Source organism: Athene noctua, chromosome 1 (assembly GCF_965140245.1).
Source record: "Athene noctua chromosome 1, bAthNoc1.hap1.1, whole genome shotgun sequence".
Lineage (NCBI taxonomy): Eukaryota > Metazoa > Chordata > Aves > Strigiformes > Strigidae > Athene > Athene noctua.
This window is the reverse complement of record NC_134037.1, coordinates 232,299,619-232,327,534: the sequence shown is the minus strand read 5'-3', so window position 1 is coordinate 232,327,534 and position 27,916 is coordinate 232,299,619. Positions and strand designations below refer to the sequence as shown.

Genomic DNA, 27,916 nt, shown 5'->3' with positions numbered 1-27,916 from the left:
TGTGGTTTTCTTATGGTGCTTTGCTTTGGAAAAGAAAATGAATGTGTCTGCTTTTCTTAATCATATATTCAAGTCTCCTGTTTCTTTGTTATAATTCTTTTGATGTGAACAAAACTCAAAATCCCCTTTTTGTGATATTTAAATAGCAAGTATATTTAAGAACTGCATATGTGTTAACAATGAATCCTCTGCAACTGAATGCTTAGTAAAAGCTGGGGCAACGTCTGTATTTAAAGAGTTCTTTCATTTTTCATACTTTACTTTTGATTGTGCCTGAGATAGATACCATTTCCAGCCTCAAAATAAGTACAGAATTTGCTGTTTCAAACTGGTGAAGTGATCAATTCAGACTTCTAGTTTACTTTCTTCAGGGGCCTCTTTTTAATGTCTCATAGAAAAGTGTAACCCTGGTAAAGGAGTCTGGATGACATAGGATTTCCAGTTTGCTGGAGTTATGCTGGGCTGTGCCAAAGTTTAGGATGTAAGTGTGTCTTGCTGCCGAGTACATCAAGTCATGGCAATGAAGAGTAACACTTCTGTATAAGGCACACCCATCTTACAATGAGGGCTGCAGCAAATCTCTGAGCACTTAACACACAACTATCATTCTATCTGCATCTTTTATGTGCTATATATACAGCATTGCATGTTCCTGAGGCTTTGTCAGCCCAGATTTCCAAATTCTCAATTGTGACCTGCTTGCATGTGATTACAGCTTCTAAACTAACCTGTGTTTAATTTACCACCATTTAAACCTCTTATGCCATGATGAGTGCCCTCACAGTTACGAATGCCTGACTGCTTCTTGGCCAGCAGGCAGTGAGATACTTGTACCTATAGGCTGAGTATAGAAGCATTACTATGCCTCAGCTCTTGCTCTGGAATACAAAGCAATTAGATCACTGACACAGTGTCACTGCAAGCATTTGCTTGGACCCAAACCATTTATTTTCACCTAGTCAATGGTAGAAGGGATGCTGAAGTTAAAATAATGGTAATTTTCTTATGCAGGCTACAATGAGCAGGGCAAGTGCCTTCCCCTGAAGAGGCTCTGCCCAGGGAATGCCTCAGAAATTAAGGAAGGGACTTCACTGTGGCATAGGACATTTTTGAGGACAAAAACTGCTGCCACAAGACCCAAGTCAGGACAGGGTATCAGCTGAGGGACTGAGGTATCCCAGAGGTAGATATAAAGCCTGTGCTTAGGGACTAGCAAGGCTGAATCTAATACAGGGCATGACTTGGTCTTTTCTATGCTTGTGGTGGAGCAAGATACAGGCTCTAGTTGTTGTTAATGTCACTTCTATGATGATGTGTATTTTCCACAGCTGGCAAAGCCACTGAGACATAGTATTGTGTGGCACCCGTAATGTCACTTCAGAGCTACCTTCTACAGTATAACTGTACCTCTGGTCTGTTTTTTTCTATCTTCTTTTTTCTTTTTTCCTGTAAACCTTTAAGTTACAGATTTTAAAAAATGAAGAAAAAAAAAAAATTGAAAGTCTCTGCTGTAGCAATATCTGCAACCATTGGATCAAACAAATAATGCACATTTATATTCATAGTCTGAAGTGTCCTAGTTTACGTGATGGATTAATCACCTCTTCCTCATGAGTTATGTCATCATTTCCAAAATAATAACTTAGTTTATGTAGAGCAAGTGAAGCCATAGACAGCTCTCTTCGTAACTGCCTGTTCATAGCAACTCTATGAAACTAGAATTTTAGTCAGTGGCAATGGTTAAAGAAGGTGGGGGAAAAAAAACCCCAGGAGGCCCCAGTTTACTTGAAATAAGCACTTTCATCAACACACAGTCGTCATTTTTTAATTATGTTTTGCTGGTTTGTGTATGGCACTTGTTGAATAAAGTAATCATGTTCACAGTAAATCAGGACATATATGATTTCCCCTCAAAAGTAGGGAAGCCAAATGGTGGCAGACACAGATCTTGTTTCAGCCTGTGTCCTGTATTTAAAGAAAAAACAGCTGGGAGCAATAGTTATTATAACTAGTGACATCCAGCCAACATATGCAGTCCTTTGGACTCCATTAGATATACGAGAAAAATCACAGTCTGTAAAATACAGGGATCAAATGTTTTTTTATAATAACTCATCCCTGGCAGAAAATACCAATATTTTATTTGAATCTGTAAATGAGCACATTACAAAACTGGATAGTTTTAGATTAGGGCAATTGCCATGTGGGTTTCAAGGCGTGGGCCAAAACTAGGACTTTTGCAAACTGTTCCCAAATTCACCTTTGATAGGAGAAAGGAATAGGGGAAGACCTTAAACAGGGCAGCATTTGTAAAGGGAAAAAAGAAAGAAAAAAAGGAGTAACTGCTATTAAATGATTGTTTTTGTAAAAGTATTTGGGTTTGCTCTCTGAGGTACAATAAATATTGTCCAAAAGGCAAAATGTGCAATTCTGTAAGACAGACTCAAAACACTACAATCATATTCTCCAGCCTGCTGAGAATGTTCAGCCTACCAAATATAGAGTTTGTCATTAATAACTGACAGGCTTTACTGACATATTTCTTTTTCTATCATGTATATGAAATTTGAATCAAATTGATCTTAGCATACTAAAAGTATGATCATTTGCTAGGAAATTTCATTGGGAAGGAATAAATACATTGAAAAATTACAATTCTGAATGCTGAAAACCAACTTTAGTCTTCCAGAAATGTATTTTCTGTGACATTTACAGTTTTCCATCATCTTCATATAGGAGTGTGACATGTAAACTCTTTTCCCAGCACAAATTTGGGTTATAAATCTAAGTCTCCAATATCATGTTCCAGAGTGCAAAGAAATCAAGTTATTTTTGAGTCAACCTCTTTTTTTTTTTTTTTTTTTTTTTTTTTTTTCTGTTCAGAGTCAACTTCTGATTTTTTATTTACTGTCTAGTGACTGAAATGCTAATAGAAATGCAGGAACAGCCACACTGGGTCAGATCAAAAGTCGGTCTAACCTAATACTTGGTTGTCTGCTCTGAAATTAATGCCTATAAAGAGTACAAGAAGAAGGCAGGCAGGTATGGTTATTTCCAGAAAATACTTTGTATTGCCACACTTCGTTGCTTAAAGAGTAGCTGAGCCAGAGGTGATAGCCTTTGACAGGTTATCATTCCTATGAGTTGGTCCAGTCAGCTTTTCAGTGCACGTAGACTTCTAGCAGTTGCAGCTTCCTGGCAAGGACTTGAACACAATTTAATGATGTGCTGTATGAAGAACATCTTTCTGATAGTTCTGAATCTATCACATACTAGTTTCATGCAATATGCCCCAGTTCTTCTCTGTATCTTCAGAAAAAGTGAACCGTTAGTTGTTCCTTTCCACCCTCTTCATTCCTCTAATGATTCTGTGAATGTTTGTCACATCTGATCCTCAGCCATCTCTTTCTCAGGCAGAAAACCCACTCTGTGTAGTTATTTTCACCTGGGAGCTGCTCCATGCCACTGCCACCCTCCTATTGGTCTATCCAATTTTACCCTGTCTTTTTAGGATGGAGAAACCAGGAGATAAGGCTGAAATTTTTACAATGAGAGAATGATATTTCTGTTTGTTTTCCTTCTCTAGTAATTTGATTTATTTTCATGAGCACTGAGATGACCTGTTTGTAGGGCTGACTCTGAGATCTCATTTGTGCCTGATAATAGTCTACCCAGACTTCATCACTGTGTGTACGAAGTCATGATTGTTGGCTCTTTCCACATGTCCAGCACTCTAAATTTGTCTGTCTTTGTTTTTACCTGCTCTTTTATTGCTTGGTCCTTGAGCCTCGTAGAATTCAACTGTTTCAATGGCATAGGAGCAGGAGAGTGCTTTGGAAGCAAAATTCCTGGTCATCTCCACATACTGTGTATTTGTACACACTGAAGATTATCTGAGAGTCCATGGACTTTTCTCTTTTCAGATGTAATTAAGACAAAAGGTAAACTCCAGAAGTTCAACTTGAGTGCCCTGTCCCCAGACATTTAATCCATGGGAGCAGACTGGAAATGAGTCCAAATGAAATTTAAAAAAAAACCACAAACAGTCCTGAAATGTGGATCACGTGTGGCTTCCAGCAGCAACTGTTTCACTGTACAGATCTACTCCTGTTGATCCTCATTTCTTTCTAGGTTTCACATGGTTTCAAGTCTTATAGCAGTACTTCACCAGTTGCCCTCATCTTTACTGTCCAAAGCAAATTAGTGTCATTTACAAACTTTGTTACTGCTGCCTTTCAACTTCACTAATAAATATGTTCAGTATCTGGAGTTGCCACACCAGTCCCCCCCTAACATCATTGGTGACCTCTCTTCATTGTGAAAATTGCTATATACCTTCTGCTTCCTTTCTTTAAATCAAACTTGCATCCTTTTGAGGACTTAAAATTCAAACACCTATAGGATAAAATTTTTGAGACCCTTTGGATGAGAGATTTTGCTGAATTCCTGACAACATTAGCCAAATTTGCCTTATCCATATGTATAATAGCTCCTTCAAGGACTGCCAGTGTGACGGTGAGGTATGACTTCATCTTTATGGAAATTATGTTGACTCTTGATTTTTATCCACGTGCCCACTAGGTCAATTCTTTCTTATAGTCTTTACCAATTTGTTTCTCTTGGACATAGAGTTCCCAAGATCCTTTGTGAAATCCTTTAAAAAAATTGGCTTTATATTTTGCACAGTTCAGTCCTCTGGTACTAGAGTGGTCTTCAGAGAAGTCTTACATGCTGCAATTAATAGTTATGCCACTTTATCTGTTGTTGCATTTTGAACTCATGGTTGAACACCACGGTCTAGTTACTGATCTTTCTGTCTATTTACTCCATAATACTTTTTATTTGCATGTCATTTGGGGGCAGAATTTGAAAAATTCCACCATGAGAGCTTCCTGAAATTCCTCCCAGTTGAGTGTAGATGAATAAAATGTGTATTGCTTTTTCTGCTCTTCTGAATGTTCCCTTTACACCCTATTTGTCTGTTGGCCTGTCATCTGGGAATTATTTTATATTCATGTGTTTCGAGTTCTCTGGCAACTAGACCATGCAATTTTAATTCAGTTATCAAAGCAAATGGCAGAAGACTTCCAGTTGTTAACTTCTGGGAGATGTCTTCAGCAGGCTTCAGCCATCAAGCACAGTGCAGCAGAGAAGATGTGATAGAAAAGTGACTTCTGTTCCCTATATCCTATTATGTGGCAACATTCATCTTCTGGCTCACATTAGAACAGTGTGAAGGTTGTTACAGTTAGTGCTAGACATTAGTGATCCCCATGAGCCTTTGAAGCAGCTGAGATGACAAGATACACAGGGAAACGTGTGTCCCCCTTCCCCTAAGCATGTTACTAGCTTGCAGTAGGAAAGAAGGTGTTAAAAAAAAATCTACTTCTTTTCAATGGCAAATATGACACAGTTTTGGGGTCAAGATATTAGACCAACATCACTGAGTAGGGATGCATTTTCTTTCTGTATCTTCATATGTATGTACCATTCCTTACCAGCTATCTTTTATTACTGTGGTACTTTGAATCTTCCTTTAAAAATACTTTTAAAATATTTTTTAAAAAAATCTTGGCTGTTTCCTGTAGTTGTTCTGCGAATTTGAATACTCAGAATGAACAGTATCTTTTTTATATTATTCTTTTTCAATGAAAGAGAAGTTGCCAAAAGTAAGGAAGTGAAATACATGTGTTTGAGAGTGGTATATTCTTGAAAATTGGTGTAATCAATAACTGATCTTTGACATTTGATTTAGTGGGAAAGAAAACCAGACACTGGTCTTGAATAAATATGATGTTGAGGAGTGATGAACAAGCTGGTGTAGTTAATATAAATTGTGTCACTAGCCTTGTGGTGACAGCAGTGATTATGATATAAAACCATTTTAACTTGCAAGATTATCATATTTCTCAGTACTCTGTTTTTCCGTTTCAATAGGCAAAATTTCACTTATTGGCGCATTTGATTGGGGATCTGAAGAAACCAATTTTCTGCTCTTTTTGAGATGGAAACTAATCTTGCTGGACTTCTATTTAAGAACTCTTGACAATGCTTATATTTTATTTTAGGAAATTGTTTTCATTACTGCAGTCTACTCAACCAAAAACCTCCAGGCACTTTATTTGACTTTAGATACGCAGAGTAGGATAAATACATAAATTGATGGTGTGCAATGATTTATGATTAATTTAACCTTTTGATGTTTTGATGTCTAGTTTTTCCCATATATCACACTTAGGATAGAAGTAGCCATGGTGCAGGAATTAAAGAAAGAAAATAAAGTGCCCTAGTCATCCTTCTATCAAACAGGGATCTGAGAACTCCTTCTTCTTCCATGAAACTTCTGATTACTGTGAAGCCATAACTGGCCTCATAAATATAACAGGATCTATGATTCCGTGCTCTTTGGTGTCTGGTCTGTTAAACTCTTTTAACTAATGATGTGAAATCCACCTTGAGACTAGAGACAAACAGTTTGATCTGGAGAATCTTTCACGCAGAGATTTTTTGAATTCTTAAAAGAAAATAAACCTAATATTGTTATTATATTGAGTAACAGCCTCTCCTTTGTCAAATGACAAACGTGCTTCACAACCGCAATCTTCTTTGCAGTTGTTCTGCCAAAACTGCTGATAAATGAAATCCTTTTTGTTAGATGTATTTATGACACATTTTGTTTCATTTCTGAGTTATGTGCCTTTCTTTTAGTACAGTTACGGAATTAATATATTTCTGTTACATATTTATAAATCTTAAATATTATTAACTTCAAATCACAGAATTAAGTGCTAACCCTGATTATTCTTTTATTGTGGGAATGGAATAAGCATTTGTGCAGTTAGTTTACAAGTTAACATCTGGTGCGGAGGATGCCAAACAGCCAGCTATTCTGCAAATTGAGTGCCAGAAAATGACTTTTAAACCAGACTCTGTGCTGCAAAGACAGAGCTGCAATGCTTGGACAGGATTCAGAGGATGTGTGCTGCAAGGGGAATGCAGCCATGCTGTCAGCGGGCAGGAGGCATGCTCTCCCCCACACCTCTCTGCCGTACAAACAGGGTTAGGCACCTGCTATTCTCTATACACTTTTTGTAGACAGGACGCCGCTGAGTCTCTGACCCCTTCAAGTAACTACCACGCTAGGGGTGTCAATGACAGAGATCTTGTCTGCTTACTCCGTGTTTGCGTTAGGGGTAGCTCCAGCTCAGTATAGATCGGGGAAACTGAGTCTTTGTGTCTGCTGTTCTCCCCTCTCAGTTCACCACAAGGTGTTCAAGCATAGCCTTCGAGGCACACCAGTCCCAACCGGTGTTGGTGTGGGGTGGGATTTGTCCACGGCTTCGGTGGTTCCCCATGCTGATGCCCAGGAGCTGCCTAGAGACAACTGCACTTCAAAATCCATTTGCAGACTGGTGGTTACTTCTCACTGCTAGCATTCAGGAGCCTGCAGTGCATTCTGAGCCAGCAGTTGTTAAAATGCAAGTACTATTCACTAGACACTCTCCCGAGATTAAATATCTGTGGTTTTCTTACTCTTTTAAGAAGGCAAGTCTGTGGGAGTGTTACTCAACCTGAAAGCGGTTGATACTGTTTTTCTGCAGAAACGAGCCTGGAATGACAGAGGCTCTTGGTCTGGCACTGCCCAAAGCATTGGAGCAGAGAAAGGCTAACAACCATCAAATCAGTAAAACATCAGATAAGAAATCACGATTTTGGAGTTACAAAAGTCTCTAAATGAGTTCATATGTGTTTTTTACACATTAGCAACTTTTCCTTCCTTTCCCAGGAAGCTTTATCTTCAGCTCCTGGATTCCCTTGGCACACCAGTTGATGCTTTCTGTGATCAGACTGAATTTAAAGTTTCTCTTTTTGGCAACTTGAAAGGATCTGAGTGTGTCCTATCTGAACAGTTTTACTGCCATAGAGCAACTAACATTGTTTAAAAGTATTTATGTTGTTATTATTCTTGTATTATTAGAAGAACTGATGTAGTCAATAACAAATCCATGTGTTCTGCTGGTGAGCAGTTTGCTTATAGTTGTGAGTATATAATTTACTGAAAAGCATGTAAGAATTGAAACAACAATAAATCAAAGATCATTTACGTTCAATCAGACAAGGGGCCAGTTAAAAGCATACAGAAATGGAGACAGTAGTAGTACTGAACTCTCCAGATGGGACAGTGCAGACCTGCTTTTAGCCATATCATGGCCCCATCAATACGAACATGAATTTTACTTCACTCTTTCCTTTTTCCTTTTTTTTTTTAATGGTTTGAAATAATTATTTTCTTTCCTCAAACTTTTCCCTCTCTTCTGCTGCATCATTTCTCTTTCCTTACCTAGTTAGACTATTCAGAAAAAAAAAAAAAAAAAAGGCTTTCTTGTTTCTTTTAATGATCTGGAGCAGAATTCTTAAGTTCATACTGCTCATTCTTAAAGCACTCTCTTCTGGCCCTGAGAAGATTAGTGTAATTCATGTTACCACAGTGTTGGAAAATATTACTGAGAACGGAAAGAGAAGTTTCAGTTATATTAGAGCATTATAACATTGCCTTCACACTGCATCTTTGGAAAAATAATATATTTCTAACAACACAGCATGGAATCTCAGCTGGAGTTGACTGTATAGCTGTATGTACCTCATGTTAGATCTAAATTTAATCTGACTGTAGTCAACCAAAAGCAGATACAGCATTAGCTTATAAACTTATAAAGTGGGATATAAATAATAAAGGCAGCCACTTTTCTGGGACAATCTTTAACAAAACACTTCTTTCCTATTCAATTTTCAGATTGTTATGTTGTTCTAAGGGACTGATGGCAAATGATGGCAAATGATCAGGCCATTTTGATGAGGGTTTCTGACTGACATCAGATTTCATTAGAGGCATTAGTATTGAAGGGAAGGGTCACAGGTTGGTTATGGTTCATTCTACCTGCCTATCTCACTCAGCAACACCAGGAAATTTCCAGTAATTTTCTGGTTTTATGCTCCTTTTAACGTTTTAATATTTCAGATGGGTAAAGTGCAAGTTAATCATGTTTATGTATTAATAAAAGGTACATAAAGTGTTTCGGTTATTCAGTTGAATGAAATGGTTTCAGAGATGTGGTAATAACCTTAAGTGATGTTTTGAATACACTTCATATAAATTAGATCCATTAAACGGGACAAAAGTGATGTTTTGTAGGCATCCACTACTAATTGGCATGTTCGCTAATTTCTGCAGCCGCTTTGAACACATGCTTGAGGATCTCCTTCATTTTCCAAATTTTTCCATATCGTGTACCTTGTATTGCAGATAACACACTTACCCCAATTTTCCCTTCCCAGGCAAAGCCTCCATAGATTGGAAAAATGGACTTTCAAAACCTCAAGGATCATTGAACTTCTTTCTGAGGTTGATATTTTTATTGCTTGCATGAATTTCCAACTGCAGTTCATCAGGTGCCCAGAGATGAGAGGTTTTTCCTTCCATTGCAGTTCGTACCTGCTTCAACATACACAGAGCAGTTTTCAGGCTCACAAATGTTTTGGGGGATGAATCTGAATACAGAGATTTTTCTGCCCTTTTGGCATGCCTCTGCTGGTACAGTAGAGAAAAGACTGTATTAACCTGCCTTTTGTCATTTGGATCAGAATGACACATGTTGAACAGTGGACAACTCACTCAGGCATTATATCCAGAAATAAAACAGGCAGAAGAAGAACAAAAGGGAAAGGGCTAGCTCAGGGGAAGAGCTGTTTAATTCTGTGTATTTTGAAATGTGCCTTTATGGAAAATTAAGGGCATGACCAATTCAAGTAACATAACCTGATCTTTATCTGACATAGCAGTCTTCTTCCCCAAAATTAGTGCTAACCCCATCTATAGTAAATAATACTATAATCTGTAGGTAATTTTTGAACTCTTCATCTTCTTCTTCCTCAGTAAATGATGATTGCATTAAGTAAATATTTAGAAATGGGATAACATATCCGTTTTGGCTTTTTTTCCAACTTGTGGCTTTGAGCATGCTACAAAGACTCGAAGCTGTGTTTGGCTCTCCCATGCTTTCCACTTTTTCTGTGTAAATGTGCAGTTGAAATTTCCTGTTGTATATTTTTGAATTTGGCAGTAAAAAGGCAGTTTAAAAGCCAGTCTATGCAGCTTAACAGAGTATAAAAAAATGAGGAACAAGAACAGCCTATAGCTCCAGTATAGATGTGGTTACACAGCAGAACAGGATATTGTACTTTGCAAGTCAGATTTTCTGCACTTCTCCTATAAGCAAACGGGGGGGGGGGGGGGAATAATCTAGTGACCAGAGATCTTAATATGCTGGAATTTTAGATAGTCGTTAAAGACTCCAGCTTCTGTTTTGAGAGGTGAGAAATGCTTTGGCTCTCATTGATTAAGTCCTTTGGTGCAGAACTCCTGGCAGAATTGAACACACAAATAAAAAACATTGTTTGGCATGGACATCGTTAATGTGTCCATTATTATAGACAGAAAGAAAATCCACCTTCCTGCATTTTATAAGTTTCGGGCATAAGGGGAATAAATAGGTACTTGAAAGCACAGTACAAAAGATCAGAAATTTGGTTTTAAATGTAAAAAAAAAAATAAATCCTTTTTGTCACCTGTAGGTAACAAAGCTTACATACATAGTCATTGTTTTTTCTAATTCTAGACTAGCAGCAGCACCGTACTATTTTAGCCCCCACCCTCAACAATATATCTTGTTATCTAAAAGGTATTTTCTCTCTCTAGTGAGAACTCTTTTTGTTCCTAAACAAAGCCCTGAAAAGGTCACATTGGAAATTTGAGTTCCAGGTAATTCAAACATAAGCCTAAGTTAAAAAATGATGTGTCTGCAGCTTGCCAAGTGCTATTAAAATCTACAGTGTTAGTTTAGATTCAAGTCGAATAGAGCAGTATCCATTGGGAAATTATGCTTTCCTGAGAAGCATGTATGGATTTTTTCTTCCTGTATACCTTTCCTATAAATATTATGATAGCAAGATTCTGTTTCCCATGAATTCTTTATTTAGGTTAAGTATTATGTGTGAACTCTGATTTCATGTTTAATCCTGATCAGAGTTGTTGATTTTTTTAGTTTATCTGGTAGAGAATTGTATTAAAACACACAGCAGACCCAAATGACAGTCCTAATAAGCATGGTTTGTAATAACAGAAGCCCAGTTATATAGTAAGGAATAAAAATGAAAATACTTGAACTTCAGTAGAGGAAGAATTTTGGTTTTATTGTTCAGCTCCATGGTGGTTTCTGCCACTATGCATGTAGGCCAGCCTCTGAACACAGCAAAAGGCTTTATTTTCTGCTGCTACTTTGATTCCTTTCCATTTTACGTCTATTATCTGATAAAAACGTAAATATGCAGCATCTACATTTAAATCAGAATAGTTATAGGTGGAAATGCAGTGGGATGAGAATTTTGACCACTCATGCTTCACAGAAGAGCTCCAGAATAAGCAGCAGTGGCTTACTGTTTGCCATGTTACTTACTAATGGCCCAAATAGATTTTATTCTAAGCCTACCTTTTGAGGTACAGACCTCCCTCCATTTCTAGGTACAAGTGCATTAGCTCTATGTTACTATCTATTTGCATGATTAAGCCTCATGCTCCTTGTTGTGTTTCTGAAGTCCAGTGAATACAAATTCAGTCTTAAGACACTTTGTTCAGCACATCTCTTTCTATACTTTCGTGGGATATTCGGATGCATAACATCTTATAGGCTGTGGTTCATCCTGGTCTTTGGAATTTGGTTGTCCATCCTGCAGTCTAACATCCATCTGTTTCTGTACAAAGTGTAAGCTAACAAATAGCACTGAAAAGCACATCCATATAAAGGTGACTGACATCAGTTGTGGGCCTGGGAGGATTTGAGGTTTGGTCCAGATGGTTTGACCAGAATGTCAGAGTTGCAGAAGGTCTTCTTGTGCCTAGTGCCATACATCTGAACATGCTGGCATTCAGGGTATGAATTCAATTCTTCTGTGTATTTTGCACTCAAAATGAAAGGTAAAAGTAAAAAATGTTAAAACTAATAGAATAGAATGGAGTATGCGTGTTGCTAAGCATCAGTTAAAAGGCCGTTTTCTGAAAAGTGTTGGTAAACACAGCGCTATTTGACTCAGGAGATCTAATCCCAGAGTGTTTTCAATATGCTATCTTCAAATGCTAACAATAAAAATAAAGGGTTTTTTCCCCTTGTATTTTGTTTGTGTTAGCACAGCAGAGTCAACATTGCTAAACATGAGCTCTCTATTCCTTTTCACCTGCCAATAGAGTAGTTCTGTACGTTCTGTTTACAAAGACAAAATCATCCTCTGTGGTGTGTGCCAATGCACTAACCATTGCACAGCCATGGCAGGGTGAAGGACAAGAAGCTGGAAAGGATACAAGTGGACAAATTTGACTCACACAGTTACTGTTTACTGTCAGAACTAGCCAGAAGTTTTTCAAACAATCTGGAAAATGCCAGTTTGATGAATTAGAAATATTTCATCTGTAATGCATAGAGTTTGATCATCTTCAGGAGCAGTGATCCTCAGACTGACTGAAAACATAATTTCTGTTGTGGTTTGTGGCTATAGGGCCATGATGTATAGCAGGATTTCCACATCTCGTGGCCAAGCAATGCAGAATGAAGAAACTCAGAAATGTGTCATGGTTTCTGACTCCATTACAGCGACATGAAGGCCACGTAAACCCCACCTTGTTCCAAAGCTGTTGAGCTTAGCCTTGAACATGCGTGTGATCTGGAGTCAAGAGTGTGTTTAATGAAGAGTTGCGCAATCAGTATGTCTGAAAGCAACACACAGGAATAATTCGGTAAGTTAAGCATCATTCTGGAAATCTTAGTAGTCCCATTGCCTTGGACTTATCTGGGAGTTGAACAATAAAGATGCAGAACTTGGCATGCTGAATATGAAGCACCCTATCCCTGAGAAACGGTTTCGGGGGTATTTCCTAAGCTGCTGAATTGAAATGTTGAGTTGAAGTCCACACAATGTGGACTTCATATTGGTACTATTTAAAGAATGTTTTTGTGTTATCAGATAAAGAATCAAAACAAATATGTCCATCTCCCATTCATGCTGCTTCTTCCTCTCCTGATAAGGCTAGACTCAGTTGCATCCATCCCAGGCAACTGAAGATTTCTGGGAGCAGACAAAGAGAAGGAAGTCAATTGTTAAGGTGCAGCTACACAAATTCCTGGATTGTTCTGGGATGTCCTGACAAAAGCATGGTACATGCTACCACTAGTACCAAAAGCATAAAAGGGCCTGCATTAATGGGGGCAAAAAAAGGCATTCTTCAAGAGGAAGAAAGATCAGTAGAAAAAGTAAAGAGACTTTTGAACTGAAGCCCACTGTTGGGAAAAAGTAATTGCACTGGAATCTGCAAATAAAGATATTGAACCACCCTTAATGGTGAAATTTGATTTTATTAATTGGGACTCCCTGTCAAAACCCACTGAAAAATTGTCAAGAGTACTGAGAAAACAGTTCATGTCCCGTGTTGCCAAGGTCACTTTGTAGTTAGAACATCCCTGTAGGCATCCTGGAATGCAGCAGTAGAGACCCTGCCTGGGCAGAATCCACTGCAATGCATGGATCATCTTGGCTTCATTCCTCTGAAACCCCTAAAGAAGTACAGCTGGAAATTTTTGGCCTTCCAGATTGTTCAGTGATAAGCCAGTGACTGACTGAAACACATCTCACTCATCTTAGTGCAGCCTTCAGGTTTTGGGGGATGTATATATACACCTCCTCTCTTACAGAAACAGTGTATGCCAGAACCCCATCAAGGGCAAAAATCTCACTATTATTTTTACAGGACAGCAGACCTCATGTTGTCAGCTGTCCCCTGCAGCTACAGAGCATCAGATTTGACTGCTCATCTAAATGCAAAGATGATCTATGCCATATTATATTTATCACTTTCCCAACCTGTGTTGCCCTTTTACTCTGAATGTGAAGTCTTTCATGAAAATTCTTCTGTCATCATGTGTTGGTGCTTCTTGTTCTTAGGCTTTCCAGACACCTGGATGTTTTGCAACATGTCCCAGACCCTTCTTAATGCTTGGGTAAAGATTGCAACTGAAAAACATAACACTAAGTGGCTTTCTTCATGATTCAAAGTATTCTGTGAGCTTGCTGGTAAGATCCCAGCATCACGGAGAAAGTTTGATAAGGTTTGCTTAAGTAGTTTCTCCCAGAAATGTGCCTCTTGGTAACAAATTTATTGAAGTAGCGGAGTTGTTCCATTTACCTATTACTATGCATCAAAGAGAGAAGTGAAGTGGGGCCCAGCTGCAGTGCTGACACCATTTTAAGTAGTGTTTTTAGCAAGCATTTACTGCTGGGAAGCTACAAGCCCTAGCGCGTGTATGTGTATATGCATGTGTATACATGCACAGACATGCAGAAGACTGGCTTGTTCGCAGAGTGGGCGCAGTTCTTTGACCTATGCTGGACACATACTTCTTCTGTGGCCTCTTAGTCCAGTCCTGCACTGTGCTGGAGAGGGATGACATTAGGATTTTGTGTGGACAGCCTGGTTAGTCTAGCCTTGTGTACCACCAGTTTAGAAATACGAGAACACAAAGGACACCACTGCAGCGGTCAGTGCTCGTCCAGGGCTTTGTACTGAGACCTCCAGCACAGCAACTGAGGAGTTACTCACACAGTATTTCTTTAGGAAGTGCAGACACTGCACAAGTAAGTAGCTGTCTTTTACTGTCAGCTGTGTTATGGAAATTAATTTTTTCACATTTTAAATCCTGCCTCCATGCTTTTTCCATTATTGTTTTGAAGAACTGTGATCCTCTTCAATTGTTATAGCCTGACCAGGTATGTATTAGCGAAAGGGCAAATACTGAACACAATGCTGTGATGAATTTTATGTTTCAGCTGTTTTTCAGCAGGAACCTGTAAATTTAGATAAATTTAGTCTGCAAACAAAGAAGCTATAAAGCAGTCACAGATGTTGTTTCTTTTTAAGCATAGTGTAAATAAGAGTATTCATAAAACTTTTATGGACTGTGTCTGTACTTTTTTCTGCAATGTTACAGAAAAAAACCCAAACAACTCCCATCATCAAATAAAATATAGAATTTTGCCTTGCTTTCACAGTGAAAGATATAAATTCTAACTGTTTCTCATGTTCTCTATATATGCATCAGTATACAACTCCTGGTAGCCTGTAAAAATAAATGTTGACTTTTGCATCACCCGTGATTAGTTAGAAAAGTCTCACAGTAAATACAAATGCCTTGACCATACAGTCACATCACACGTGCAGTGACTGCAGTCACGTGTGTTCAGGGATAACAGAAGATCCTCCCTTTTCTCTTAGGAGCATCTTTTATGTAGGTGCGTCATGTTTGCATAGCTGTAAATTAGCACAATGAAGCCGTATGGTACTCAGATTTATTTTTCTCCCTAGGGACTAACATTTTTAAGTTCTTGCAGGATTCAGCTTTTATTACAAAAGATTTTACAGATTCTCATCGAGTCTTTTGTAGTTAAGACACTGATGGTGGTTAGATTATAAGTTTGGTATCTGCAAATTTGTAAGAATAATTTATAAACATGTAACAGAATATCAATTACTTGATGTTACTGCTTCAAATGCTGCATGACTTGCATGGAAGTAAGAGCAGTTTCTAAGTGAATATAAGGTGAATACTTCTATCAGAATTAAAAACTAATATCAAACTGGAAAAAGCTATTTTCTACAATCTGATGGGGGTGTCTTTAGAAAAAAAGACCCTCAGTGTTCACAGGCAGTTATTGAGCATGTAATTGTGTTTAGTACCTGATTTATCTTCTCCAGCTGAGCAATAGATTTGCTGTGGACTAAAATAACAGATATTATATTAGAAAATTTAGAGTAGCTCCAGCTTGCTAGCCTTCTTTCACTTTTTCTCTGGGCAAGGACTTCTGCCATAAAGAGAACTTAAAAAAATAAAATAAATATATGAAATAAAATTTCCATCGGTCATACCAGCACCCTCTAAATCTATTCATATGGGTAAGCCATACACATTTTTCAGACTACCCTTTATGGCAGCTATTTGCAAAGGTCATGCAGCAGGAGAAAGCCACAAGGGTGCTCTTCAGCAGAAACAAAGGAACATCTCTTTTCAGTTTTGCATTGCACTCTGTTCTCTGTTTGAAATGATAAGATTCAGTAAAAAATATAATGCACTAAATGGTGTATGAAAAACTGCTTCATAAGTCTGGCCTTAAGTGTCCCACTTGTAAGCTCGCTCAGTGGATGACAGTGACTAAAGAAAGAAGCAAGAGACCTTCTTCATTGAGAGGGTAGAGTGAAATAATAGCGAGTGAAAATAAAGTGAATAAAGTGAGAATATTTAGATTTTGTGTGTCCTTGGAAGTTTAGTAAAATTGAAATACTGCAAAATCAGAACACCTTGGTCCTTGAAAAAAGAAAATAGTATTTCTCTGCAAAGCTTTATCTCACTTTTGGCCTTTTTTTTAATAATATGCAGTCCTGTTTAGGTTTTTTGGTTTGGGAGGATTTTTTTTGTGTGTGTACAGCTTAATTGCCCCAGAGTACTGAAAATACATTGTTTCTTTAAAGATGTTACTTAAAAACATCTCAAGATCTCCAATCTTTACTAATGTAGCCATTGTGTTGACAATCCAATCACTCAATTAGAAAGCTGGAGAGAAAAAATAAAGTATTTCTCAACATTTCATTCTCTAGGTTACACAAACCTCTTCATGGTATACAGAAAACAACAGAAAGCTCGAGAGAATATGTTTAAGAAGAAAACTGAGGAAAAAGCATAAATTATAGTAGAAAAAAGAAATTATAATTATAGAAATTATAGATGTGTGTTAATAATATTTACACTGGAAATTTCCTGGGCATACTCCCATGCTTCATTTCTTATTTTTGACGTTGAGTTAATGCTGAGGTTTTATATTTATATCCCCTTTCTTTCTTCCTTGCTTGCTTGCTTTCTTTTCCACCCCAGGCCTCCCTTAAGAAGCAGAAAAAACTATAAATGTTTTAATGATGCCTTTGTGGTACTAAACCACTTTCGAAGAACCTTTAAAGCTGTTCCTAAATACCTCAACCTTGCTAAATCACTTTAACAGTACATTCTTATCTGTGTATCTGTCAAAGTAGGTAGTCATGGAGGCTTATCTGTGCATGTTCAATATCCTAAATCTGTCTAAGATAAGGACAACAAGGAAAGAGGAGTAGACAATTGTAAGTTGTATGAAAAATGTTAAAAATCCTGAGACAAATGTACTTCTGTGTAAACCCATTTAATTGTAGTGATTTTGGTCCACATTTGGACCTCTCCAGTGCAGATGTCTACAGTGGTTGCCTGAAGTTTTTGGCACAGAGGAGAGAAATGGGCACATCTGAAATAGGTCAGATGAATTCACTACCAAAATCCACTTATTTCTCTCTTGTGCCGGTAAAAAGAACCTCATAAAAAGTACCTCAAATGTAAATACGTACTTTGCAAATGTCCGGTGTTCAGCAAGATGAACCACACTCATACTGTCTCACAGATATTGATTAGTAAAGCATATTAAGCAATAGGAGAGGCATTAAGTGCTGCTCAGATACAAAGTTCCTGCTTTAAAAAAAATCACTGTCAGATCAGACATGGCAGAAAAAGAGTGGAACAAAGGTAGGATTTTACCTGTCTTTTGCAAACGGGAACTAGAGGCATGGTTACCAGAGGTTAAAACAGCTTCAGTCATCTGGAAATTAACTATCCCTGAGGTTAACGGGGGGATTGAAACACTGAAATTCCCAGCACATGTCAGTCCCAGCTGAGGTTTAACAAATACATTGACCTATTTTTGGCGTCCACGCTGGGATATTGATTTTTCAGGTTATTTTTGATATTTTAGAATGCAGGACATTTTCCTAGCACTTTATATGTTCCCAACACAATGGATGATATCAGTCTACAGCTGTGCTCCTGCCATGTTGCCCCACCTCAAAATGAAGTCATCTGGTTTGTGCAGCTCAATCAACACCCCAGAGAAAATTTATAACTGCCAAATGCAGAAACTGGGTCTCCCTACTGAAATCCCACTGCCTTTACATACGGTCTTTTTGTTGCAGTTCCACCTCCTGTTCCCAAAATACCTCCAGTTTTCTGCGACTAACTAGCTGTGAGTCCTGCAGGAAATAGTCATCTTCACTTTGCAGTTTAAAACTAGTCAACAAAAATAACCTATACTGAACTGCTGAATGCAGCAGACATTAACATATAATCCCATGCATAATGCTAATTTTAGGGGAGCTAATAAAAAATGCCTACAATGGGGTATTGCTGTTCTCCTGAGAGCTTGGCTTAAGACTCCTTTAGTGTATCTTTTAAAATACAAACTAAGAAAAGGTATTTTACATACTACTTCTCACAGGCTAACGGCGGGTTGAAATGTCTGGATTCACAGTTCATACTTCTCCCATTTGAGTTAGTGGAGCAACTGATGGTAATAATAAGTTGTCTGCCCTCTGTGGACACCAGACATTATAGGAGGACTAAGACAGTAATTTTCCTTGTGAATTTCAGAGATATTTTGTAAAAACAGAGGAATGTGAGAACTCAAGATCTCTAGGATCAATTCCAGGCTCTGAAGAGAGACATGTAACCATTACTTACAGACTCATTTGATTTTTATACCTTCCAAGCTGATGGTTATTCTGCCAGTCAAACATTTCCTCCCCATCCCCATCCTTTTTTTTTGTCCTTTCTGCACTCGGCCTCTTCTCGCATCTTATATTCACCTTGGTCTTTCTTCCATCTGCTATTTAATTCTTTGCACACAATCAGTATGAGTAGGTTCAGTGTACCCTATTTGAATCATCTGAAACATAGACATTGACATTTGAGCTTCTCAGGGTTTCTTCTGTATTCTCTGAAGAGAAATAATCTTTTCTAGGGACAACTCATACTATCACAAAATACACAGGTGAGATCAGATAGCTCTGGTATGTGTCTAAAACCAGATAGCCCTCAAGAAGAATCTCTTTTTTACATTGACTGTAAAGGGTCTGTTCCAGATCTGAATATTTCCTTTTTTAGGAGGCAAAAGCTAGGCCACATGAATTCTATCTAGAGCTTCCTTTTCTCCAACTGAACATCAGTGCAGGGAAAAGAGTGGGCACAAAGTAAAAGATTCTTTGTGGTCTTAGAAGTAGTGCCCATGATCAGTAGGAGCAGTCCTGGAATAAGGTCAGTTTAATATGTGGAGACACAGTTGGAGGACTGGAGCTTCATGGGCCTGGGCACACTCAAGTGCAGACATCATCTACAGAGAATTTAGTGCTACCAAAAGTCTGTATGTATGAATAAGTATGAATTCTCTGCCGAGGACAGGCAAAGAACATTTCTCAGACCGCAGCTCTATGCAGACAAATTCGAATAACTCACAAACGTAGCAAACGCAGCCTTGCTTGACCCTGCTCAAAATGCATGTTTTTCTGGAGACAGTGGAACATCTTAACAAAAGAAAATATACAGAAAAAAAAATCTCTGTCAACCTTGTTCTCAGAAACAACCCAATTGTTTAGATGAACTAGCAAAAGTTGGTTTTCATTTTTGATCTGCTGGGAGCAGGATGACAGGAGAGGATAGGTGAGGGAGAACAGCCTGAGGCAGACACCTCACATGAAAAACTTCAGCTTTCATAGGTGAAGTTCTAAACTACAATTACAGTTCTACAGCATCATTCCAGCTTAAATACACGTCACTAGAGTGGTTTACGTAGAATATTTAATGTATAGTTTTCTTTCAAGGCAATTCAAGCTGTAAGAAGAATAGAATCCCTATTTTCAAATGGGATTGTTTTTATCAGTTTAACCAGCCCACTGTCGTAACTTTCCTTCCCTGTGTTCTTTATGTCTTGATGTGTTGGAATTTGTTTCTAAGGAGAGGCAAGCAGAAATGTCAGGCATTTCAAACTGCTTCCATTTTCAATCCAGCCTCCTTTGCTCTTACAATATCAAACCTTCTGGGAGTCTCTCTACATGACATGGACTATAAAAGGTATCAATAACAACAGGAGTTCCTGCTGTGGAAAGGTACTGTAATTGCAATTGCTGAGGATCTGGAGATTCATTATGGAGAAGGTGAATGTTCTGTAGTCTGGTTCTCTTGGGTATATTCTGTCTCTCCCTAACAATTCACCACTTCTAGAATGAGTTTTCTTTATTTGCTTATTTATTTACTTTGAAAAATAACTGAGTGCAAACCAGTGCATCTCCACAAGTGGCAGAATATCAGAAGTGGAAAAAAAAATGCTACTGACAAATAATTTAAGAAATAATAATAATAGAAGATTAAATGTTTTACATAGAACCTCATGTTAGTCTCTGATTTAAAGCTTGATGACCGCACACTTGGACTGAATTCCCAATAAGTACTGAGAAGACATATTTCTCCTTGTGTACATGAAATAAGATGCGTTTGTATAGCCATAAGTCCTGGTTTTGCAGTGTAGCTTGGTACTCATAATAGAGGAATAAATATTAGTTTTATGCTAGATAATTTTAACAGCATTTGAAAAATAGGACATAATAAAACATAAACATAATATTTAAAAATATAGGCATGTATTTTCTTTACTTGCAGGTATATATTTCACCTCTGTACAAAGTGACAGCTTGCTAAGGAAAAGCACATTTGCAACATAACTTGCCTGCAATCATTAATTTCTTTCTACTTTTTAAACTATTCCTTTTAAATGATTGTAAAGTAACCTCACCAGAAAAATGTTTCTGTCTCATTGTTTTTGGCACTGTGCCATATTAAGATATTTTTAGTTGTCTATTCTCATTTTGCAGTTTGTATGGATATATGAACACCAAAACTAACTGCCCAAAGCGCTATTCCCTGCCTTCTGCAGGTGTTTAACTTCCACATGTCAACACTGAAATTTCTGAAGATGCAAGTAATGGGCACCCCTTTGAGGATCATGCTACTAACTTACTATTCTACAAATTTAGATCAATTATTCCCACTAATTAATGCATGTGTGAATATCCTGCACCAAATCACACATTAATGGTATAAGCACAGTGTTAGTATGAATTAATTTTTTTAAAAAACAGAGTAACTGTAGAAATACTTGTAGTCTCAGAAGGCTGTCAAGAGTCCCTGTGTGACTGTTCAGATGTAGATCTCTGTAATTCCATGCATTGCATGTGATTCCTCGTATGTTTGTACCACTTGTCATAACAAAATAACACATTCCTAAATGAGAACTTTCATTACAATACAAGTATTAAATAAAGCTCAATACAGCCTAGAGATAGAATGTAACATTTAAATGCTGTTATTTTACGTACATTAAGAAAGATCTATTCTCAAAGCTGTTTCTCCTAATGCTTGGAAAAAATGTTACTGAAGTAATTTTTGTGATAACACAAACCCCAGAAGGCTGTTGTAGCTCCTAAATATCTGGGCATTTTAATTCATTTCAGTATAGCTGCGCTTCAATTTATTCCAGCCTTGGCACTGCTTGCAAAAACACTCCTGCCAATCCTGAACAAACCACCTAATACAGTCCAGCCTCACCAGAAAGATTAATCCTTCATGTGACACTGAAAAGCAGTCGACCACAGCCATCCTCTCAGAAGCTTTGCTTTTCCAAAGGGCATGACCACCAGCTCTTCCAAAATACTCCTCAGATAACCCTGTTTCTGTACCGAGACAGTTCTTACTCTTAAAGGCATCAGGTAAATATTCTGCTACCAGCCATCAGACAATCCACTTGGAGCTGCAAACACCTTTTTGTGCAAGGTGTTTTCCTTTAACCATGTGCATCTATCCTCCTAGCCTTCAGAGCTGTCCCAGAATCTCACAAAACTGTCTTCAGTCCGTCCATCCATCCATCCATCCATCCATCCATCCATCCATCCAACACTGTAGAGTCAGGTAGACAGATCTTAAGGACTGTAGGTGTTTGATGATGGTTGTGGGTCCTCCAAGCTGCTAGAACCCTCTCTGATATCATGTTTTCCTCTTGATGACAACGTTTGGCACACGCCCATCCATCTACTCAAGTTCAAACACAGCTGCATCTGGATACTCTTCATAGCTGCAGGCTCTCCCCATCACAGCAGAATTACTATATTTTCTTAAAAGCCTTCCTTACAAAAGGCTCCAGAGTTCAGGCCTTGCAGACAGATGAGGTCTGGTAGGTCTAATTTGCAGCAGTTTAAGACCTTGCAATATTCAATTATTGCTTGGTAATTCCATAATAATTCTGTGAGGTCACTGCCCTTGAAGTGAGGAGTAGCATAAGAGGGATCATGTGCTTATACCTGATTAGCCCCAGCAGAGGTTGGTGTTTTAGCTAGTACCAACAGAGGAAGTAGTTATGTGATACTATGTGCAGGATGAGTATTGAGTAAATGGGTTATAGGCACATGTCCCCTTCTGCTACCTCTGCCACAGAGCCATGCAGGAAAAAAGGACAGTTAACATCAGTAATACATGGAATCAACCTACATTATGCATGCAGGAGCTGGAGGTTTGGATATCTATTTGTGTTTTACATGCCAATTGGTAAAATGACATATCTTGCAAGAGGTCTTTTCACTGTTTCCATAGAGTGACATCCACTCTGCTTCAGTGTCTACAGGAAATTCAGGCTTTTTATTCTTACTGAGTGCATAGGAGGAGTGCAACAATGGGAGAGGAATCTGGATTCTCTTTCCTTTCCTGCAATACCAACGAAGTCGTTGATTACATTTAAATCATTGTCACCTATGCAAATGTGCTGAAGACAGAAAGTCTGCACAACTGTGGAAGAGACTACAGGTTTTGAAATCAACAGGATAGCAGAAATATAAATAGTGGCCTGATTTTGTTTGTCAATCCTTTGATACTAGTAAAGATGCAGGTAGAGAAATGTCCATCTCCTTTTCAGATCCCAGTCTGATTACTCAGAGCTGGGAATTAATACTCTCACCATTTTTGTTCACATTTAACATGAGACAAATCATGTGAAGCCACTGATGGACAGCAGGGGTGAATGTAAACATGAAGGGTCCCTTTCTTAACACTAAAAATGTGTTGAAACTGGGTTTGTCAGTGCTGATTAGCAAAGCAATGGGCTGACATATTGAGGGTCATTTTTCTCCATTGTCATCACTCCAATGCACATTTACAACCTCTGCATTGCTAAGGAACTGTATGCTAAAAAGTGCGCCAAAACATGCTTTAAATATCTTTCAGAAAGCAGGGATAACTTTGGAAAGCCTCACATATAAAAAGAACTGTAAATATTGCTTAATATAAAAGGTGGCTAAGTCAAACTCTGTGTTAATTTTTAACTGAGTTTGCCTTCAGAATACCCTGAGTGATTTGACTGCACAGTTCTATGGATTTATCACTTGCCAAGTTTCATATTTTTAGAAATCAAAGCCATTTTTTGAAGACCACTAACAAGCATAGAAAATATCCTTTGCACTGTTAACCACATAAAAATGACCCAGATTTAATTTGTTCTGAAAATTTATTTGTGGCAAGAAAATGCTCCCAGGCTGAAGTGTTCGTTGCCAAATGTAGTCTACAGTGGGAGTCTGTGGGCCAAATTCTGAAACCAGTGAAAAACAGGGCTTCTTAGGGGAAATCCTGACATTACCTTTGACTGCCTATATGTTCATGGACATTGTAGTGATGTTCACTATTTCACGCCATTCAGAATCAATGTATTTGCTAGTAGATACATCATTTTATGAGAGTTTTAAAAATTCTTCATTAAACTCACTTTATGCCTCCCCAAATCCATATTTTTTATTGATAGTGAAAATAAGATAGAGCCATTGGAAGCAGACAATAAAGCCTGTATGCATAGGGCAGTTTGCTTACTGTTTATGCTGAGAATGTATGATTGCTATAGTTTTGATGAACTGTCCAGGCCTTGTTTATATAGTGTATTTTTTTATCCTGCAGTGTTCATACAGTATTTCACTGAATGCTTCTTATCTGAACCCTGGGGTGCTCTATAATTCTTGAATCTAAGAGTAGAGGCATGTCAGACATAAAATAGGAAATGCAAAACGTGAGGTTTTGAGGAGTATTTCAGGTGATTTTGAAAAATATATCATAGCTAATAACAAAAAATGCTCCTCTAGGGTAAAGAAAAAATTTAAGGAGTGAGAAGTGAAGATATTCTTTGAAAGAGGTTTTAGTAGGATAGGAGAAACAGAACATGTGCAAAATGAAGTCAGTAATGTGCTTGTGAATAATGAGGGAGTTACATTTGGGAAACGGTTGTTAAGAAATTTATGTTTCAGTTAGGATGGATGGAGAGAGGCAACAAGAATCAAACCGAATAATGGAAATCAGACTATTGAGTTTGCCATATCTGTGTGGGAGAAGAATCTCTTTCTGTAAGTCTTACCCTATTACTAAGGGTGGTAAGAGAGCAGGAGGAGTGCAGCAGAACAATGGAAGAGGAGGATATCAAGTACATATTCAGAGCTTTTTAATCTATTACTTGTTATTCAACTCTGAGTAGGACATTAGAGCTGTAGTGATGATGGGATGTGAGCTTCAGGATTAATTTTGAGGGTGAGGTTTTCCTTTTCTACAGGTTAGATTTTTATTCATATGTTACTTAATGGATATCATGTGGCAGTGATGGATGAGAGATTGTGTCTGTGTACTTGTGAAAGTGCCCCTTTTTACAGAGCTTTGAAAAGGAACAACCTATAGTTTAAACTTTGTATATCATGACTTTGTGAATCTAGTGTGTTTGACAGACCTTACAAAATTGCCACTCAGAATACCTCACTCTTTGGTATGTGAATGGTCTAGAAAAGAGTGTGATAAAAGTCGACCAGTCTTTCCTTACTTTGTTTTTCTTGAAGTGGACAAGATGTCAGAGTGCATGTTTTACATTTGAGCGTGTCTTTTCATGTTGTTCCCTCCACACCTACCTTCACTACATCCTCATTTTTGTTTTTTACCCCTCTTCTCTCATGTATTTTTCTCCTTCTTTCCCCAACTGATTCAACCTTGGTTTTTGCTTTTTACATATGTGTTATGTTGTGTAAATGTCTTCACAAAATGCATGAGGGAGGTATCTGCTCATTGCTCTCTAATCACTGCTTTCACTTTCTGTGCTGGGCAGAGGGGAAAGCTTTGTGGTTTCTCTTTTGTATTCCCAGTCAGAAGAGATTCAGGACATAAACCAGTTAAGCAATAAAAATCACTAGTTACCCTGGCCCCAAGCCATCAAGGCAAAGGAGGAAGCACATAAAAAGTGCTATGGTTCCTTTTCAACTACCCCAAGACTGCAAGGGAAATGAGAGGAGACAGGGCTTCTTTCACACCTCTTACGGACTAGAGAACCAAGATCTCCCAAAGGATGGGACTGCCTCTGCCATTTTTAGTTCACTGCAAATAAAAGATATAAGCCAAGGTAAAGACAGCAATGAAGGGTGGGGAATGGATGTATATAAGTAAGAACTGTGTCAGCTCTTGCAGCCTGTTGGGGATTTTTCTATAAATACATTAGCAACAAAAGGAAGGCTAAAGAGAATCTCCATCCTTTATTGGATGTGGAGGGAAACGTAGTGATAAAGGATGAGGAAAAGGCTGAGGTACTTAATGACTTCTTTGCCTTAGCCTTTAATAGTAAGACCAGTTGTTCTCGGGGTACTCAGCCCTCTAAGCTGGAAGACGGGAACAGGGAACTGAATGAAGCCCCCATAATCCAAGGGGAAAGGGTTAGCGACCTGCTATACCATGTTGACACACATGTCTATGGGGCCGGATGAGATCCACCCAAGGGTACTGAGGGAGCTGTCAGAAGTGCTCACCAAGACACTCTCGATCATTTGTCAGCAGTTCTGACTAGCCAGGGAGGTCCCAGTTGACTGGAGGTTAGCAAATGTGAAACCCACCTACAAGAAGGGTTGGAAAGAGGATCCAGGGAACTACAGGGCTATCAGTCTGACCTCAGTACAGGGGAAGGTTATGGAGCAGATCATCTTGAGTGCCATCACACAGCACGTACAGGACAACCAGGTGACCAGGCCCAGTCAGCATGGCTCTATAAAAGGCAGGTCTTGCTTGACAAACCTGATCTCCTATGATATGGCGACCCGCTTAGTAGATGAGGGAAAGGCTGTCGATGTTGTCTACCTAGAATTTAGTAAAGCTTTTGGCACTGTTTCCCAAAGCATTCTCCTGGAGAAACTGGCTGCTCATGGCTTTGACTGGCATACTCTTCACTGGGTTAAAAACTGACTGGATGGCCAAGCCCAAAGAGTGGTGGTGAATGTAGTTAACTCCAGCTGGTGGCCGGTCACAAGTGGTGTTCCCCAGGGCTCAGTACTGGGGCCAGTTCTGTTTAACATCTTTACCAATTATCTGGATGAGGGGATCAAGTGCACCCTCAGTAACTTTGCAGATGACACCAAGTTGGGCAGGACTATCACTCTGCTTGAGGGTAGGAATGGTCTACAGAGGGATCTAGACAGGCTGGATTGATGGGCTAATGCCAACTGTCTGAGTTTCAACAAGGCTGAGTGTCAGGTCCTGCACTTGGTTCACAACAACCCCATGCAATGCTACAGGCTTGAGGAGGAGTGGCTGGAAATTTGCCTGGCAGAAAGGAGCCTGGGGATGTTGGTCGAAAGGCAGCTGAATGAGAGCCAGCAGTGTGCCCAGGTGGCCAAGAAGGCCAATAGCATCCTGGTTTGTATCAGAAATAGTGTGGCCAGCAGGACTAGGGAATTGATCATTCCCCTGTACCCGGCACTGGTGAGGCCACATCTTGAAAACTGTGTTTAGTTTTGGGCCCCTCTCTATAAGACAGACATTGAGGTGCTGGTACATGTCCAAAGAAGGGCAATGAAGCTGGTGAAGGGTCTAGAACATGTCTCTTATGAGGAGTGGTCGAGGGAACTGGATTTGTTTAGCCTGGAGAAAAGGAGGCTGAAGGGAGACCTTATCACTCTCTACAACTAGCTGAGAGGAGGTTGTAGCAAGGTCGGTGTCAGTCTCTTTTCCCAAGTAACAAGCAATAGAACAAGAGCAAATGGCCTCAAGTTACACCAGGGAAAGTTTAAGGTTGGCTATTAGGAAAAATTTCTTCACTGAAGGGTTGTCAAGCAGTAGAACAGGCTGCCCAGGGCAGTGGTGGAGTCGCCATCCCTTGGAGGTATTTAAAAGACGTGTAGGTGTGGTGCTTAGGAACATGGTTTAGTGGTGGACTTGAGAGTGTTAGGTTAATGGTTGGACTCATTGATCTTAAAGGTGTTTTCTAACCTAAATGTTTCTGTGATTCTGTGACACTCATTTGCTAAGTGAGAGTATCTCAATTTTCAATACTTCAACCTAGAATCACATGGATCTTGTTTCCATAAATGTTTGCTGCCTACAGATCCTCACATAATGACAGAAAGAGTAAGGCTGGCAGGCATCTCTAGAGATTATATAACCAAACTCTTTGCTCAGAATAGGGTCAACTGTAGGGCCGTGTCCCCTTGAATGTTGAATATATCCAAGGGTGGAGATGCCACAACCTCTCTGGGCAACCTGTGCCAGTGTTTGACCATGCTCACAGTAAATAAAAATAGGTTTTATTATGTTTATATGTAATTTTCTGTATTTCAGTTTGTCTTTTGTGTCTTGTCCTGTCACTAGGCATCACTGAGAAGAGTCTGGTTCAGTCTTCTTTACCCTCCCCATCAGGTATTTTTACATATCCATAAGATGCCCTGAACCACCTTTTGTCCAGGCTGAACAGTCTGATCTCTCTCAGCCCCTTCTCATATCAGAAATGATTCAGCCCCTCCATCATCTTTACAGCCTTTTACTGGACTCACTTCAGTATGTCCGTGTCTGTCTTGTCCTGGGGATCCCAGCACCAG

At 38.8% G+C, this 27,916-nt stretch overlaps 1 protein-coding gene across 11 annotated transcripts in view; it reads left to right on the top strand.

The window, feature by feature from the left end:
- The window catches only part of ENOX1 (ecto-NOX disulfide-thiol exchanger 1), a 380,057-nt gene that overhangs the window by 163,685 nt on the left and 188,456 nt on the right, over positions 1–27,916 (top strand). Inside the window, exon 1 of one of the 11 annotated variants that reach the window (XM_074912630.1) lies at positions 12,731–12,844. The exons of the other annotated variants lie outside the window; for them this stretch is intronic. The gene's annotated coding sequence lies outside the window, so the exon portion shown is untranslated. Of the gene's footprint in view, positions 1–12,730; positions 12,845–27,916 lie in introns of those variants that run through there. 11 annotated transcript variants of the gene reach the window in all.